A 19,298-nucleotide genomic window follows, 5' to 3' on the forward strand; every position below is an offset into this window, starting at 1 on the left:
CTGATCAGGGCAGTTCCTTTCTTATTCAGACATGTTTCTTTCTGACTTGCAGCATGGTGCTGCTGTGCCTGATGCAATTGAGCCTGCTACTCACCTGCTTTTTTGTGTTTGCCTAATGGGCAGAAAACTTGACTATCTGATTTGTCCAGACAGTACGTACTTGTTATCACCCGGAAGACACGAACATTCCCCTTATTATACAATTAGATAAAAATGGGATTTGGAATTTTTTTTCTGAAGGTTGCCTGAGCAGCCTTATATCTGGCTTTTCTTAATGTTTGATATGCTTGGCTTTCAACCTTAGAGTTCTTGTAATGTATTATCATCATCATTATTACTTATTTGTCATATTGATTTACAATGAAAGAAAAATTAAGGGCACAAATAAAGTAAATTAGAAAGACTTTTTACAAATTAGCAGATTTAACATCACTGCTAATATCCTTACCTGCAAATGCAGTTGTAATGTATATGATTCCTTTAACCAATTAATAACACTCTTCTTTTTATATTAATAAATCTTTAGTTTTTAGTACTAAAGAACAGACTACAAGCCTGATTTTGGGGTAAGATCTGAATTATATATTGACCTGGGGAAGTGGCTAATCCTTTGGGATTAGAAGAACCTGATATATGATGAATCTGGTTTTCAGTAACCTCTCATCATAAAGACCTGATGTCTGGGTAATGATAAGGGCTGGATTGCCTAATGAGATTGTTTTTTAGCTTCTTGTTAACAGTATGGTGATACAGTGGCTTATTTTGTTACTGGTTGGGTGAACTCTAATGCCAGAATCACCAGTTTAGGACGTGTCTGCCCTATTTTTTATCAGTTTGTCCTGAATTTGGCATTCTCAGCTGTGACCCGTACCAGGCATGGTCCACAGAGGGGGAAGGGCAATAAAAGAAACCGCAGTAATGGCCGAAGTGTTAAGTGTTTTTTTTTTTGTTTCAGTTTTTATAATAAAAGTAGGATTTAACAGGCAAGATCAATAATATAATTGTACTCAAAGAACTTGCTGAGGTTCTAAAAGAATCCATATTATGGTACTATTGATCTTGTTTCTTTATCCAGTCACTTTTTGCCAATATTGTCCACTGTGGAAACAATACTAAAGCATGTTAAACTATCAATACACATCAAAAATGTTAAGTTGAAAGCAAATAATTAGTGGAAGAATATGGCGTTTATCATGGAAACTGCCTAGAGGCCAAGACAGTGATTGTCAGCAAGCAGAGCTATACAGTTATGAGTTTTACTGTCCTGAGTAACATTGAAATACACAATTTAAAGAGAGACAACTACTTTCAGAAAAAAGACTGGCATAGTCGAATTGCTCCAAGAAGTAGTTTGTTATCTTTGCTGTATTATATACATCAGTTGATGTTTGCTCAGCCCTTTTAAAATTGTAATATAATGCTAAGCATAATTATTATTATTAAAGAGGCAAAGACAAACTTCAGTAATCATAAATTACCTTACACGAGTAGAGTCATAGGGCCCAAATCTGACCTCAGCTATGCAGGCACAAATCATTCGATGATTTAGGGTGATAAAAATGAGGCTACAGTGCAACAGTATGCAGGCTCGAACAAAAGGGTAATAATACACTTCTAAAATTTCTAGGCAGGCTCTCTTAATATCACAGCAACTTTTTATTGCTGCAGAAAGGAAAATAATCTACAGTCTCATTTTCTGAAGCTGAGAGTGTGGATTGCAGACTTCTAAAAATGAAAGCTTTTGGGGAAGAATAAACGAGTGTAGGAGTTTCCAAGAATGGTAGATATTATGACCGAAAGCTATTAGCTACTATGTTGCTCTGCTTTTCTCACTGGGCTGGCAGTTTTGCATTCAACTCCTAGTAAGAAAATGTGTCTTGCATTGTTCTTCAGAGACTCCCTTCTATCAGGCTTTCAGGATCTGATTCTCCTCTCACTTGTACTGATTTATAAATCAGGAACGCCATTATTCAATTAAATGGTGTCAAAGAGAGAGAATTAGGTCCTTAGAGTGGTATGTGTGGGTGGAGGGAGTTGCGTCAAGCCTTCCTTGGCTAGATGGAGTGTTGCTGTGATGTATGTTCAAAAGATGGCTGGGTGGCCTGGATATCACTGAGGACTTTCCGTCCCCCCAAAATTGAGAAAACATAAACTGTTTGATGACAATAACAAAACTTAGGGGGAAATTAAAAGACACACAAAATACACACACTGGTGTATATTAGGGCTGTCAAGCGATTAAAAAAATTTATCATGATTAATCGCACTGCTAAACAATAATAGAATACCATTTATTTAAATAGTTTTGGATGTTTTCTACATTTTCAAATATATTGATTTCAATTAACACAGAATACAAAGTGTACAGTGCTCATTTTATATTTATTTTTGATTACGGATATTTGCATTTTAAAAAACAAAAGAAATGGTATTTTTCAATTCACCTAATACAAGTACTGCTTCTTGTTCACAATGTCACCTGAAAGTGAGAACAGGTGTTTTCATGGCACTGTTGTAGCTGGCATCGCAAGATATTTACATTCCAGATGCGCTAAAGATTCATATGTCCCTTGATACTTCAACTACCATTCCAGGGGACATGCATCCATGCTCATGACGGGTTCTGCTTGATAACCATCCAAAGCGGTGTGGACCTGTGCACATTCATTTTAATCATCTGAGTCAGATGCCACCAGCAGAAGGTTGATTTTCTTTTCTGGTGGTTTGGGTTCTGTGGTTTCCACATCAGAGTGTTGCTCTTTTAATACTTCTGAAAGCATGCTACACACTTCATCGCTCTCAGATTTTGGAAGGCACTTCAGATTCTTAAACCTTGGGTTGAGTGCTGTAGCTATCTTTAGAAATCTCACTTTGGTACCCTCTTTGCATTTTGTCAAATCTGCAGCGAAACTGTTCTTAAAATGAACGTGCGCTGAGTCATCATCTGAGACTACTATAACATGAAATATATGGCAGAATGCTGGTAAAATAGAGCTGGAGACATACAATTTTCCCCCAAGGAGTTCAGTCACAAATTTAATTAATGTATTTTTTTTAACAAGCGTCATCAGCATGGAAGCACGTCCTCTGGAATGGTGAACGAAGCATGAAGGGGCACATGAATGTTTAGCATATCTGACACATAAATACCTTGCAATGCCGACTACAAAACTGCCATGCAAACACCTGTTCTCACTTTCTGGTGGCATAGTAAATAAGAAGTGGGCAGCATTATCTCCTGTTAAAGTAAACAAATCTCTTTTGTCTTAGCGACCTGGCTGAACAAGAAGTAGGACTCAGTGGACTTGTAGGCTCTAAAGTTTTGCATTGTTTTATTTTTGAGTGCAGTTATGTACCAAAAAGAAATTTACATTTGTAAGTTACATTTTCACTATAGAGATTGCACTACAGTACTTGTATGAGGTGAATTGAAAAACAGTGTTTCTTTTATAATTTTTACAGTGCAAATATTTGTAATAAAAATAATAATATAAAGTGAGCACTGTGCACTTTGTATTCTGTGTTGTAATTGAAATCAATATATTTGAAAATGTAGAAAAACATCCAAAATATTTAATAAATTTCAATTGGTATTCTGTTGTTTAACAATGTGATTAAAAGTGTGATTAATCATGATTAATTTTTTTAAGTTTATCACGAGTTAACTGCGCTTAATTGACAACCTTAGTGTATATCTTTTTATATTTGTGTGTGTGTGTATACACACACACATCCATGTGCAAAACATCTGGATATCCTTTTAGGAGTTAATCGCTCATGAATACTTATATGGGGACATAGTTTCAAATCATGCTAATTATAGGCCATAATAAAGTAAGTTTAGGCCCTAAATCCTCTTCAGTTTCCAGTATAATGTGGGAAACCTTTCTTTTTCTTAAAAAAAATTTTTTTTTCCATCTACTGAACCATTGCACATTTTTTTCTGCAAGGATTTTTGATACGTTACCTGAGGTAATTCTTGATATATTAATCTCCAAATATAGAGCATCCACAGTAGAGCTCCAAATCCAAGACATTAAGTCTGTTACTAGAATATTGATTTAACAGCTTCTCAGTTTATATGCTCTGTACAACCTTCTTTATGCATAGTCATATAGTTTGGGTTCGAGCTGGTTTAATTTTTAGCAGACTTTAAGGAAATAATATAAGAAAATTTCACGTTTGTGATGAACATTCTAAGACAGTGGTCCCCAAACTTTTTACATTGCACCCCACCTTGCCCTGCCCCCCCCCTCCCCCCGCCCAGAGCTGGGGCCAGGAGTGGGGTTGTGGCTCCGGAAGGGGGGGATATGGACAGGGGTGCGGGGTTGTGGGCGTGGCCTTGCAACGCGGGGCCAGAAGCCAGGGCCCCAGGCGCAGGGCCAGGAGCTGGGGCCAGGAACAAGAACGGAGCTGGGCAGCACTCTCTCCCCATCCCTCCTGGGGGATGGCCCGGGCCCCAGCCATGCCCCACTGAATCAGGGGGCGCGCTCCACAGTTTGGGGACCTCTGTTCTAAGACATAGTAATAATTGAAAAAGCAAGGTATAACTATTTACAGGTGTACCTTCAAATAGGACTGTTGGGGTAATTAGAGCAATTCTTTGAGCTGCAGGTGTTCTGTGTTACTGGCATTTGAGATTATGGCATCTCACAACTTCCCTCAATAGCTTCATGTAGATTACAAAGGATGAGGGAGACAATTTATCTTTCCATAGATGAGTGCTTTGGAGGTAAAGGAGGAGTTTCTAGCCCTTTCATTCCTCAATCCATGGTTTGGATATGGTTTAGTTGATATCCCTTTTCCCCCAAGACAAGACTCTCCCCCTCTGTTCCTGTCCTAGTCAGGCTCCCGTGTCTCTTTCTATACCCTCTCCCTCCACCCCCCACAAACAACATGCGCATTTGAATGATTGAAATGAACAATGTAGGAACAAAGTGGATTTGTTTCTTCAACTGTTGAATGGTAACAGGTGAAGCTCAGGTTTTGCAGAAGCTAGTGGCTTCATGATATTTTAAAATGTATTGAAACAATAAATTGCAAATTATATATACAGAAGTACAAGAAGGCAGTATTTCTAGCAAATTTCCTGGGACAGTAATTGTATATAACATATTTTCACCACATGGTTTGGTTTTTTGGAATAAGCTCTTTGAGAAGTGGATTGTTCAGCAGTTTCTCGGTCTGTGAAGTTTGATGTTTCTGAAGAGATACATAGGGGCTGGTATAGACCAGGGGCGGGCAAACTTTTTGGCCTGAGGGCCACATTGGGTTTCCAAAATTGTATGGAGGGCCGGTTAGGGGAGGTTGTGTTTCCAAAAACAGCGAGGTGTGGCCTGGCCCCCGCCTCCTATCTGACTCCTCCACTTCTTACCCCCTGACAGCCTCCCCTGGGACTGCTGCCCCATCCACCACCCCCTGTCCCCTGACCAACCCCCCTTCTCATTCCTGACTGCCCCCCCCAGGACCCCTGCCCCATCCAACCCCCCTGTTCCTTGCCCTCTAACCCCCCTGACCACATCCCCAAACTCCCTTGCCCTCTATCCGGCCCCCCCCCACCCCCTTACCATGCCGCACAGAGCACCGGGTCAGGCCACGGCTCTGCAGCTGTGCTGCCTGGCCGCCCAGAGCATGGCGCGGCGCGGAGGGGGAGGGGGAACAGCAGGGGAGGGGATGGGGGCTAGCCTCCTGGGCGAGGAAATCAGGGGCTAGGCAGGAGAGTCCCGCGGGCCGTCATAGTTTGCCCACCTCTGGTATAGACTGTGACCTGGCAAGACTAAAGCATTCTCAAAACTGCAAAGTTTAGACTCTGAATTTGCTTCATCTGTTTGGAAGAGCATTATCAACTTTGGCTAGAATTTTTGCAGATCATTACTGTCTTTTTTTCCTGTTGTGGAGTTAGAACATGAGGTCACTGAATGGGCATTCAGAAGTAATGGTAGTGTAATGTGTTTTACAGAAAACAACTGAGGCTGCATAGACTAAGCACAAGGAAAGCTATCACTAAAAGTGTCATATGCAGTAGTATCACAAAACAGCCAGACTTTTGGAGGGCACGGAAACAGCTCAGGTACAGCATGATAAGAAAGAAAAAGCTAGGAGAAAATGTGACAGAAGCCAAAATACTCAAGTAGCTGGAAAGGAGCTTGGAGGAACTTGTAGAGTCAGCTACAAAATGGCCAGTTTTGGTTTGTAACTGGTTGATTTTTCTGGGTTTAAAGAGCAAGTTACTAAAGAGGAGTATGCTGAGAAAGATTCTTATAAAATATGAATCCAAACTAGGCATTTCAGTCGTGACCAGGCAGCACTACCAGTTAATGCTAGGAAAAGAAGTTTAAAATTTAAACTCTAAGGGCAAAGCCTGGAGTTTTCCTTTTGGGGAGATATTTATGTCCACATTTTGTCTCATATTCTGCTTTCATGTGTATATAATAAAAAAATTGGATCCCTTTTTGACATTCTCAACTTGTAAGTGCTTGAAGCTTATTACCACATCCTCACAAGGATGATACCAACAAGAGTAACAGGTCTCTTGACTTTTCTGGGATAATTGTCAGGATAGGTTGGAATGATTGTTGTTGCCTTTGTCCAATGGTGGAGATATTTGGACTAAAATTATATTTAGTTTGTTCAGAATGTTTCCAAAACTATGAGGAACATGAAATAATGACATTTACAGCAGACAATAACTAGTCCAAGTATAACACAATTTTAAAATAGAAGACAACGGGGAGAGCAGATGAAATATATATAGATATATAATTAAATAGCTTATATTTTTAAACCTTTACATGAACTGTTATACAACATATAGCACAACACATTTTTTATATGAAATATAGAGGAAAACAAAGGCAAAACAGAATTATCAAAACACCACTGCAAAATATGGCCATTCAGTAAGTTGGGCATGTTTAGTCTTGAGAAAAGAAGATTGAGGGAGGACCTGATAAGTTTTCCAGTATGTTAAGGGGTGTTATAAAGAGGATGGTGACCAATTGTTCTCCATGTCCACTGAAGGTAGGAGAAGCAGTAATGGGCTTAATCTGCAGCAAGGGAAATTTAGGTTAAATATTAGGAGAATCTTTCCAGTTATAAGGGCAGTCAAACTCCGGAATAGGCTTCCAAGGGAGGTCATAGAGTCTCCATCACGGGAAGCTTTTAAAAACAAGTTGGACAGATACCTCTCAGGAATGGTCTAGGTTTACTTGGCCCTGCCACAGTGTTGGGGGGTTGGACTTGATGACTTCTTGAGGTCGCTTTCAGCCGTACTTTTCTATGATTCCCCTTCTGATTCCTCAGTAACTGAAACAGGCTTCTCTCTGTTCAGTAATACCTCTCCTTAGTGTCTCATTTTATTGGCATAAAGTTCAAAATAAACATAAGAAGTCTCCCCCTATCCCCAGCCTTAAGATGGACTCAGCCCCTCTTCGCTGAGATACCATCTTCAAACTCCCCAGTGTCTCAGGGTCTTCACTGCAGGAGTGTTACTCCCAAGCCTGCTTACCTAGAAACTCTGCTTGATATCTCAGGGTCTTCCCTGCTTCAGCAGGCCATTCCCAGACCTTCCTAGTTGGAATAACTCCTCTGGTCTCAGGGTTTTCCCCGCAGGAGCCTTTCTCACTCTGTGCAGTCTCTGCTATGGCTTCCTTCTCCTGTTCTCTGCTCTCCTCTGGCTCTTGTAGAGACCAGATGGCCACTTTCAGGACCCATTGAGAACCTGTTAATGAGACACAGGTAGGCTGGACCAGTTCCCTCTTAAATGGCCCCACCCTGTGACATTGGGTGAAGGTAAATGCCTTTCCTTGCCTTAATTCGGTTGTTTTCTATCTCATATGTTTCTTCTCTGTCACTTCTCCATTATAGAAGCTTCATGACATCTTATTTACTCATCCTGAGCACTTGGACTTTGGATTTTTGTTCTTACTTGCTTTGTTGCCATTGACTGGGTGTCCCACCCTCATCCTGGCCTTCTCCTACCACCTGCAACCTTTCAGGTGCTCAACCTCTCTCTCCCTTGTGCTTCTTGCGTTCCACCCTCTCATTCTTTCCCTCAGTTTTCCTCATCCTGTAGCCATTCCTCTTATTAACACAACTTTCCTCCGTTCCTCCCCCTAATCCAGCCCCTAATAAGTACACCAAACCAACTCAACTCAAACTAATTTTTATAAATAAAACATAAATAAATAGAACTAACAAGATGTGCCACCTGCCACTTTGTAGGTTGTAACATTTTGAAGACAAGGTTGTGCCCAAATTGCCCCAGCAGGACCTATCACACTTTGGGTGCTACTATAATAAAAATAATTTTAAAAAAATGACAGTAATGCAGGCTTAACAGAAAACTCAGGTGTTCTCAGTTTCTTGATTTGCTTGCCTACAATTGTCAGTGCTGATACAAGAGCTTGCTACTGACTTTTCAAAACAATAAGAAAACTGCTCTTCCCCATAAATAACATCCCTACAGACCAAAGTACATTTGCAGTGAGTATCTATTTTCTTTTTTGATTGTCACCAATTATGAGTCCTTTTTCTGAGGACAGTAAAAATATGAATGATTTTTTGTTGTTGTTCTTGATAACTTGACTGTAGACAGCACGTGATTCTTTTGGCATAACATCTCTAAAATACAGCCTTTCCTGTCCATTTAAGCAACCAAAATTCTTATCTAGCGTCTACCATCTTGCATCTCAATTACTGTCACATCCTTTTCTCAGCCCTTATAAATACCATCTTGTCCCACTCATCCATATCCATTCAGAATGTTGTTGCAAAGATAATTTTTCTAGACCATTGCTTTGACCATATCATCGCCCTCTTTGAATTCCTCCACTGGCTCTTCCTTCTCTATCATATTAAATATAAACTCCTTGTCTTCTCTTTCAAGGCTCTTCACAGCCTATCTCCACCCAACCTATCATCGCTCATTCATTATCGAAATGTCTATGCCCAAGATGCCAGCCTCCATCGCCCACTTGTTAAACCTTTTGTGCTTTCTCCCATGCTGCCCCTCACGCTTGGGAGGAACTCTCCATAAACATCCACAAACCTGCCTCATTATCTTCCTTCCAAAAACCTCTTTAAAACTCTCCTTTACTGTGATAGTTACAAAAAACTTGACAATGATTAGGCCACTGGTGTGTTGAGACCACTGCCTATTGTACTGAGCAATTCTGTCTCTTTGTTTCCTGTACTCCCCAATCTGTATCCATTTGTTGTCTCTTGTGTTATACTTAAATTGTAAATTTTCTGTGGGACCATCTTTCTGTTCTGTTTATACAGCTTATAGCACAATGGGGTCCTGGTCCTGTGACTAGGGCTCGTAGGTGCTACGGTAATACAAGTAAATAATAATAATAGCTTTATGTAGTAGAGACAGAAGCAATGCACCAAAGCTAAAATAAAATAAGTCTCCAAAATAGTGCAACAAAGCAGAAGGTCCAAATAACAGCTTTTCAGAATTATTCTGTGATAGACATGCAATAGTAAACTCAAGAAATCCTTAGATGTGCGAATCAAGCATTTCCACCTATGCTATCCCAAGCAACATGAATGCACACAGGCAGATATATATATATATATATATAGTACATTTGCACAGATGCTACCACCTGCCACAGCTACTGCTTCAAAGATCCATAATGAACCTAGATATGGTTTGGGACACTCACTCTTCTAGAAAACAACTAGAAAAGAAAGCAGTGCTGGTGTTATTAAGCATATACTTTTAATAGGTTCTCTGTCAACAAGCTAGAAAAATTCCTGAGGGATAGTGGAAACAAAATTGAACACTTCAGACATCAGGTTAAAATTATGTATCACTGAAAGTTGAGGACAAGGGCCTGTGCAGCATTGATGGTGAAGCTGTGTATTTCTCACCATCAAGAGACCACAACAAATACCTGGAATCCTATTCTGGTGAAGATCCAAATGGGTGCAGGATACACCATGTTGCTAATGGAGCTCATGAAGCCCACAGCAAAAAAAGGGTTAGGAGAACAGAGAGTAACACTGTGGTTTATTCAGTGTCTTTTATTCCATGATTTAAATCTTGATGAGGTCTGGATTTCTTTGGGGTATGGAAAAAGCTACAGGCTCTCTGCATAAAATAGCTGCAAAAGGGACCAAATGTTTGTCTTTCATTAAATATGCTGTGATTTGCTGGACAAGTGCATAAGAAGTAAACAGTATAAAAATATTAACAAAAATAAAACCACAAACATTCCTGGAAGTAATGTTTATTCCCTGCAGTTGCACACACTTTTTGGCTTGTCATCACCAACTGCTGATGTTGCTGGTGCTTGCCTGAAGAAAACTGAGCAGCTTTGTGTGACTGCCTCAGAGCACTTGGTCATGTCATTGAAACAATATAATTTTGTGCACCAAGCATTCTCAAAAGCATTTAGCCAACCAAAGCATACTAAACTTAGGTATTTCTTAATGCAACCATCACTGTGGTATCTGAACGCTGGATCTGGGGACATAATCACAATCTAAAAATCAAACAACTGGAAATGAGTGGAGGATACCTGCCCACAACGCACAGTGCAGGTAATTGAAGGCTAATCTCAAGTGTGCTGCTCATGTGTGGCCCTTGAAATGACCAGGAAGAAAATATAAAATATCGCTAATAAAGTTTGCAGATGACACAAAAATTGGGGAAGTGGTAAATAATGAAGAGGACAGTTCATTGATTCAGAACAATCCTGGATCACTTGGTAAACAGGACTCAAGCAAATGTGTTTTTTAATGCAGCTAAATGTAAATGTATACATCTAGGAACAAAGAATGTAGGGCTTTATTACAGGATGGAGAACTCTATCCTGAAAGCAGTGACTCTGAAAAAGATTTGGGGGTTTTGGTGGATGAACAGCTGAACATGAGCTCCCAGGGTGACACTAGCCAAAAGAGCCAATGTGATCCTGGGATGTGTAAATGAAAATCTTGAGTAGGAGTAGAGAGGTTATTTTACCTCTTTTCAGAGTAGCAGCCGTGTTAGTCTGTATCCACAAAAAGAACAGGAGTACTTGTGGCACCTTAGAGACGAACAAATTTTTGAGCATTTACCTCTGTATTTGACACCGGTGTGACTCCTGTTGGAATACATTTCTGATGCCCACAATTCAAGAAGGATGTTAATAAATTGGAGAAGGTTCAGAGAAGAGCCACAAGAATGATGAAAGTATTTGAAAAAAATGCCTTAGACTCTACGAGCTCAATCTGTTTAGTTTAACAAAGAGAAGATTAAGGGATGATTTGATTACAGTCTATAAGTATCTACCTATGAACAAATATTTAATGATGGAACATGATCTAATGGCTGGAAGTTGAAGCTAAACAAAATCAGGCTGGAAATAAGGTGTTGGTTTTAAACATGGTAATTACCAGTGGAACAGTTTTACCAAGGGTTGTGGTGGATTCTCCATCACTGGAATTTTAAAATCAAGATTGGATGTTTTTCTAACAGATATGCTCTGGGAATTATTTTGGCAACGTTCAATGGCCTATGTTAGTAGGAGATCAGACTAGATGATCACGTTGGTCCCTCTGGCCTTAGAATCTGAATCTCTGAAAACAGCTGTAATCAAGAGGGTTAAATAGTAATGTTCTCAAAGGTACTGGCATTCAAGCCTCTTAGTTCACTCTGTTTACTGATACTAATGGCAGTTAAGGCTGTATTTACTGACCATTAGCACTATGATGTACTTGGACTATTTCAATGTTTTGGTGATGTACCTGTTGTAAACAATAGTTTAGTATCTTGAGGGCTGTAATACTTTGGTCTAATTATGGTTATTGGGCTTGGTGTAGATGGCTGTGTGGTGTTTAGTGGCCTGTGGTATATGGGAAGTCAGATTAGATGATCTGGTCCCTCTGGCCTTAAACTCTGTATAACCATTAGTATAGTGTTACTGGGCCACATCTCCAGATAGGGGGGAAAAAACCACGTATATAGTGAGCAACTGTTGAACCCTTCTAAATAAAAGTGTTGCACGAGGCAAAGGAAAATCAGTATAATTTGTTTTCAGAACTGACGTTTTCAGAAATGTTGTTTAGAAAATCAGAAGGGTCCCAAAATGAGTTTTGTAGTTGAATCTCTGAATTAAAAAAAGTTTCAGTATTGACTCTGTATATTTAATAGTTTAGGGGAAAACATTTTGATATCTTGATTAATAAGAGAAGATAACGGTTATTCCCAACTGCTTGCAAAAATGATGCTTAGTAGTACTCCTTGAATTTAAAATTTCAGGCTACAGTCATCTTCCAGTAATGGAAAGATGAAATGTCAAGATATTATGAAGCACTTCTGATACCACATGACAAAATAATTAAGTAGGGCTGTCAAACGATTAAAAAAGTTAATCACGATTAATTGTGTGAATAAAAAAATTAATCACGATTAATCGCATGATTAATCGCACTGTTAAATAATATAATACCATTTATTTAAATAGTTCTGGATATTTTCTACGTTTTCAAATATATTGATTTCAATTACAACACAATACAAAGTGTATAGTGCTCACTTTATTTTTTATTACAATATTACACTGTAAAAAACAAAGGAAATAGTATTTTTCAATTCACCTAATACAGGCACTGTAGTGCAATCTCTTTAGCATGAAAATTGAACTTAAAAATGTAGAATTATGTACAAAAATAACTGCATTCATAAATAAAACCTGTCCAATCTGGGTATTAAGGTGCTGTTAGATTATTGGAGCTCACTCTCCTCACTATCCCATCCCTTGGCAAAAAATGGAATTTTGGTTCTTGCTTGTAAATTGGATTTCTGCGAGAGGCTCCAACAATGCAGAATTATTGTTTTAGGTTATGGGTTGGAATTTGATTCCTGCTAGGGAAGTTAATGAGGTTAATGAGGGCTGGTCGCTAGCTGAGGAGAAAGAGCCATCAAAGTCTTCTGTCAGCTGATTGGGAGAGCTGTTTGATTAAGATGTATGTTTGTACAATGCCATCCTGATAGGACTATAGATGTTTGGGTGCCCTGATCATGTAAATATTTACTACTACTAAGCAAAGCAAATACCCAGTTTCTGGTTTGGAGTCCCTTGCAGAAATGCAATTTGCAAGTAGGACCAAAAGTCCACTATTTAGCTAACTCTACGAACAAGTCATCTATAGTGGGAACAAAACCAAACCATTTTTGGCAAGGTCTTTGTTGGCTTGGATTAATTTCTGAACAAATTCTAGTTGAGTAAACAGGATTTCTCTGGGCTTGGCAGAATGTTCAATTTTATCTCTTATTTTAGTGATTGGTGCTTTTTCCATTTCATTGTCTTAATTCTTTCTGTTGTCAGAGTTCTTGTCCCTGTGGATTTGCTATTTCCATTATGCAACAAAAAATGTGTAAGGACAGCAGTTTTGTGAAACTTTGTGATTTAAGACCCTGTGCATGCACAAATTATCACTATGTATTTATTAAGATCCATATTCTTCTGCCTTTGCAAGCACAAACCAAAAATAGCTGTATGTATATGCTTCATAAATGGCTCTCATAAACAGATTCTCATTGTTTCTTTACTCACCCATTTCCTATTTGTTTAGTAAGCATACGCAAAAGGAACTTTCTGGAAATGTCTAATCTCAGTTAGCAGCATCAACAGACTCTTTTTCTTAATGATGAAGCTTAATGGAGCTTGATGGAGCTTAATGATGAAAACGTAATGCTTGGTGAAGACTTTCTAGCTGTGGGTTGCAAATTAATTTGGTTTAGTAACATGGTCTCTGAGAGTATGGAACAGCTGGGACAAGATGTTAGTGCTGCGTCATTTTCTTGATAATTGATCTGGTCAGTTTTGTGTTGCTTCAGGACTTTGCAAGTTCTGTAGAGATGTGCATTACAAGGATCACGTTATACAACAGCTTTGAGAGATGTTCCATAATAAGGGATCTGACTGATTTAGTTTAACCTAAAAAGAAATATTTTTTGTATGGTAAATTGTTGCGTTCTTGTCTTATAACGTAGACAGATTGCATGCATAATTTGAAAGAGTACTGAAAAGCAGTTTAAGAATATTTTCCTTGTAATGTTTTTAGAAAAATGTCTCTTTGGAAAGTATTTAGTATTTCTTTTGTGTACTGCTAAAGGAAATATTTGCTGAAGAGGAGGCCATTAGTCTCTTTTCATCATTGCTCTAGTCCTCATTTTTAGATCCATTCTTTTAACATATTGAGAGAGACACCCTTTCAATCATCATCTTCACTTTTGAACTGTAATTTAATGTCTTTCTTTTGGCCACCATGCTCATATCATCTTGTCTTTCAGTGCAATACAGAACTATCCTACTTGGTTTCTCACATAGCATGAAACATGCATTTTCTGTATCAGCAACCAGACACAAAGCGAAGGAACAGCTCAATAAAGACTACTTAGGATTTTTAGTTCCTTTACTGTGTGAGAGAATGTTTTAATTGGGAGATCTCCGTGTTGCTCCAGGAATATTGAAGGGGAGGGAAGAGAGACTTTAAAAGGAAAGTTTACTAAAATGGACTGAAGTTTAGCAGAGGAAATAAAATTTATAAAGCCTTTAGCCTGGGTGTCGGGTGAAGCTTCTCCTTGGGAGGCTAGTCCCTTGCCCTGCCTCTTCCAGCTGAGGCCTAATTTCTTCTGGCGAGGCCACGCCCTCACTTGCTGCTCTCAGCCCCCTCGTGGCCCTGGCTGGGGCGGGGTGTGGTGGGGCTGAGAGCTTGGTTGGGGCTCCGAACCCAGAAGCCTTCCTCCCTGGCAGGGGGCCACAGTGGTGGACCTCGGGGCCTGGAGCCCCTCCCCTGTTCCGCCCTTCTGCCTGTGGCTCCACTCGTGGCCCCACCCCATGCTGCCCCTTTCCCCCTCACTGTCTGCCCCTTCCTCCACAGCCTCGCCCAAACAGCCTCTTCCCGTGAGGCCCTGCCCCCATTTGCTCCTTTCCACCCCTTCCCCGCCATTGTGACCCTGAGACTGGAAATGCTCAGCCGTGGCAGGGAGCGAGATTTTTCCAGTGGTCCCAAATTGGCTGGGATCTCTAGGTGTGGGTCCATGGAGTAATCCACTACTGCCTCCTACCATCCCCCCACCTCAGTGGCATGAGGTTTGGGAAGACTTAGCCCCCTCGCGCCTCCATTACGTGCACCCTTGGCCTTTATGTACACATTCATATCCAGTACAAATAATTGAATATTGGGCTCAAAACTCCCAAATATTACTGTGACTGTCTAACTCCCTGTACAAAGACCTAACCTGAACTAGTACCACATTTTTATGTATTGCCTTGTAAGGAAATAATGCGTGAATAGTGATGAGACTTACCATGCAATTTTTGCCCCTCAGATCTCTTTCTACCCATTTTCTGCCCCCAGCTGAAGGAGCAAGAAACAGAAGAAAAACCTGAGCTGTTCTGCAAGTGCTGCTACTAATATTGAGCCATTATGTTTTTCCCCTCGTGTTTCCAGAATCTTTTAGGCATAATTCTTTCTACTGCTACCACCACACCTGAGCACTGTATGTATTGTGTTGCTCAGTGAGTTACAGAAAATTCTCATTTTCTGTAATTCACATCATTTTATTTCCTGTCCAAAATGGAAGATACATTGTTCTAAATATATTATGTATGTATTTTATGGGGAAGTGTGGATAGATTCTATCCTGCCCTTGAAAACATAAAAAGTTCTTATCAGGTAATCCTTCTCGGAATACTCAGTTCCTGTCAGAGCAGCACTGGGGCCCCAGTTCAGGAAAGGAGCTTTGTTCAGTAACGTGCTTATGCCCCATTGAAGTCAATGAGACTTAGGTTTGTGTGCAAGTGTTTTCCTGAGTTAGGGCCTTGATGTTTGCCGCTAAATTACTTGTGGGAAAACAAGGACAATGAATGCTTAATAAAAGAGGGCATGCAATACAGTCCCTGAAAATGGTGCATGTGCATGACATGTTAAGAGATTATTTTTCCATGCCTACAAGTAAATTTTAATATACTGGTGTAGAAATATGCTGATACATTCCTCTCAAAAGGAAGGTATTTATTACCTGCTCACTTAACACAACTCCCATTAGAGTTAATGAGAGTTACTCATACATGTACAGGAGGAAATCGGTGTCCTTTAAAAAGATGCAGTAATGACCATGTTTTTGCATAAACAATACGTGCTGCCAAACTGCGTATTTTGTGTTGACTTCTTTAGTAAAGAAAGCTCTTCGGACAGGCTCACTTTTCTGCTTTTTCTGAATTTTCAGTGTTGTGTAGTTCCACATTTCACCTTGGTGACCCAAACAAAGTAATTAATTCTTTTGTAGATCCTGGAGAGAGATTATGGCTACACAGCAGATATTGCATATCATATTGGTAAGGTTTGTGAAGTAATCACTTTTTAAAACTAAAGCCAATGCTTGCGATAAAATAAAATTGCAGTAAATTGCAAAAATAAAGAATCTGGATGGATTTGGGGATGAAAACATGTAAACTCACTTAACTCATCAAGGGAGAATTTCACCAACTTTATGTATACTCTTAGTTACTATTCAAAACTTCAAAGATATTTCACAAGAGACTGGTAAGTGGATGGCTCTACATCTATTGGTAGTAATAAAAAAAATCTTAGGTAATGGAAAGATGTGTCAGGACTATCAAGGAGGAGTGGGTCACAGGCTTGGTAGATACTGGTGATTATAAAAGTGATTTATAGGTCAGAAAATAAACTAGAGAAATTCAGTGAATGAGGGAAATGATTTCTGAACTACATCAGAAAGGCTTTTAAATTATAGTATATCAAGAGTATTGCCAGATACTTGTGTTCATGGAAGATACTTACGAGGTAATAAAAGAATATTTCCCTTTTTCTTTCTACTCTTTAGTTTATTTATACAGGGGAATGAGAGGGAACAGATGTGCTAGAAACCTTTGTTTGGTATCCGTAAGAAAATACAATGTGTTTCCTATATTATTGAAGGCATAATTCTGTAATCTGAGTCACAACCCCCATTTTTTCACGTTCTCTGTGTGTATATATATATCTTCCTACTGTATTTTCACTGCATGCGTCTGATGAAGTGGGCTTTAGCCCACGAAAACTTATGCTCAAATAAATTTGTTAGTCTCCACACTACAAAATTAGGACGATTTTATAGAAGTAGATTTTTAGAAATCGATTTTATACAGTCGATTGCGTATGTCCACACTAAGCTCATTAAGTCGGTGGAGTGCATCCTCACTACTGGGGCTAGCATCAACTTACGGAGTGGTGCACTGTGGATAGCTTTCCCACAGTTCCCGCAGTCTCTGCCGCCCATTGGAATTCGGGGTTAAGCTCCCAATGCCTGATGGAGCAAAAACATTGTTGCGGGTGGTTTTGGGTACATGTCGTCAGTCCCCCCTCCTTCTGTGAAAGCAACGGCAGACAATCGTTTCACGCCATTTTTCCGTGAAGACGCCATACCACGGCAAGCATGGAGCCTGCTCAGCTCAGCTCACTGTCACTGCTGCTGTTGTGTCCTGAGTGCTGCTGTCACCAGATGGGGCAGTATGACTGCTAACCGTCATCATCCATCGCTTCCACTGCAACTCTGCTCTCCTGCTGTTATGAATGAGCTCAGTCTCCATAGCAAATTTCTCCATGTTGTCGTCATCCACCGCTTCCACTGCAACTCTGTTCTCCTGGTGCCATGAATCCACCTCTCAGGTCCTCTCGTCGTTCTGTATAAATATCTATTCCTGTGGCATCCGTCGTCATCCACCACTTCCGCTGCAACTCTGCTCTCCTGCAGATGCCATACCATGTCAAGAATGGAGCCTGCTTAGCTTACTGCTGCTGTTGTGAGCATTGTAAACACCTTGCGCATTATCCTGGAGTATATGTGGAACCGGGCTAAGAGATGCCAGCACGAGGACAAGTTTGATGAGGACATGGACACAGAAGTTCCTGAAAGTATGGGCTGTGGCCATTGGGACACCATGGTGGTAGTGGGGCTGGTTGATACAGTGGAACGCCGATTCTGGGCCTGGCAAACAAGCACAGGCTGGTGGGACCGTATGGTTTTGTAGGTATGGGATGATTCACAATGGCTCTGAAACTTTCTCATGCATAAGGCCACTTTCCTGGAACTCTGTGAGTTGCTTTCCCCCACCCTGAAGCGCAGGAATACCAAGATGAGAGCTACCCTGATAGTTGAGAAGTGAGTGGCGATAGTCCTGTGAAAGCCTGCTATGCCTGACTGCTTCCGGTCAGTCGAGAATCAATTTGGAGTGGGCAAATCTACTGTGGGGGCTGCTGTGATCCAAGTATCCAATGCAATCATTGACGTTCTGTTATCAAGGGTAGTGACTCTGGGAAATGTGCAGGTCATAGTGAATGGCTTTGCTGCAGTGGATTTCCCTTACTGTGGTGGGTCAATAGATGGAATGCATATCACTATCTTGACACCGAACCACCTTGTCAACCAGTACATAAACCGCAAGGGGTACTTCTCAATGGTGCTGCAAGCACTGGTAGATCACGAGGGACATTTCACCGACATCAATGTGGGATGGCCAGGAAAGGTGCATGACGGTCGCCTCTTTAGGAACTCCGGGCTGTTAGAGCAGCTGTAAGAAGGACTTACTTCTCAGACCAGAAAATTACCGTTGGGGATGTTGAAATGCCAATAGTTATCCTTGTGGACCCAGCCTACCCCTTGCCCCCATGGCTCATGAAGCTGTACACAGCACCCTGGACAGTAGTAAGGAGCAGTTCAGCTATAGGCTGAGCAAGTGCAGAATGGTGGTAGAATGTGCCTGTGGACGTTTAAAAGCTCGCTGGCGCTGTTTGCTGACTAGGTCAGACCTCAGCGCAACCAACATTCCCATTGCTGCTTGCTGTGTGCTCCATAATATCTATGAGAGTAAGGGGGAGACGTTTATGGCAGGGTGGGAGGTTGAGGCAAATCACCTGGCATCCAATTTTGAGCAGCCAGACACCAGGGCTATTAGAAGAGCACAGCAAGGCACGCTGTGCATCAGAGAGGCTTTGAAAACCAGTTTCATGACTGTCTAGGCTTCGGTGTGACAGTTGTGTGTATTTCTTCTTGATGCAAACCCGTCCCCTTTATTGATTTTAATTCCCTGTAAGCCAACCACCCTCCCCCCTTCGAAATAAAGTAACTATTATTTTGAAATCGTGCATTCTTTCTTTATTAATTTTAAAAAAAGGGAGATAACTGACAAGGTAGCCCGGGTGGGGTGGGGTGGGGGAGGAGGGAAGGACAAGGCCACATTGCTTATTGTAGCTACACTACAAATCAAACTGTTTGAGTGACAGCCTTCTGTTGCTTG

General features: G+C 40.6%; 1 protein-coding gene across 1 annotated transcript in view; it reads left to right on the top strand.

Moving 5' to 3' along the window:
- Positions 1-19,298, top strand: part of DNER (delta/notch like EGF repeat containing) — a 269,335-nt gene that overhangs the window by 44,808 nt on the left and 205,229 nt on the right. The window lies entirely within an intron of this gene.

The sequence above is a fragment of the Chelonia mydas genome, chromosome 9, assembly GCF_015237465.2.
Source record: "Chelonia mydas isolate rCheMyd1 chromosome 9, rCheMyd1.pri.v2, whole genome shotgun sequence".
Taxonomy (NCBI): Eukaryota; Metazoa; Chordata; order Testudines; family Cheloniidae; genus Chelonia; species Chelonia mydas.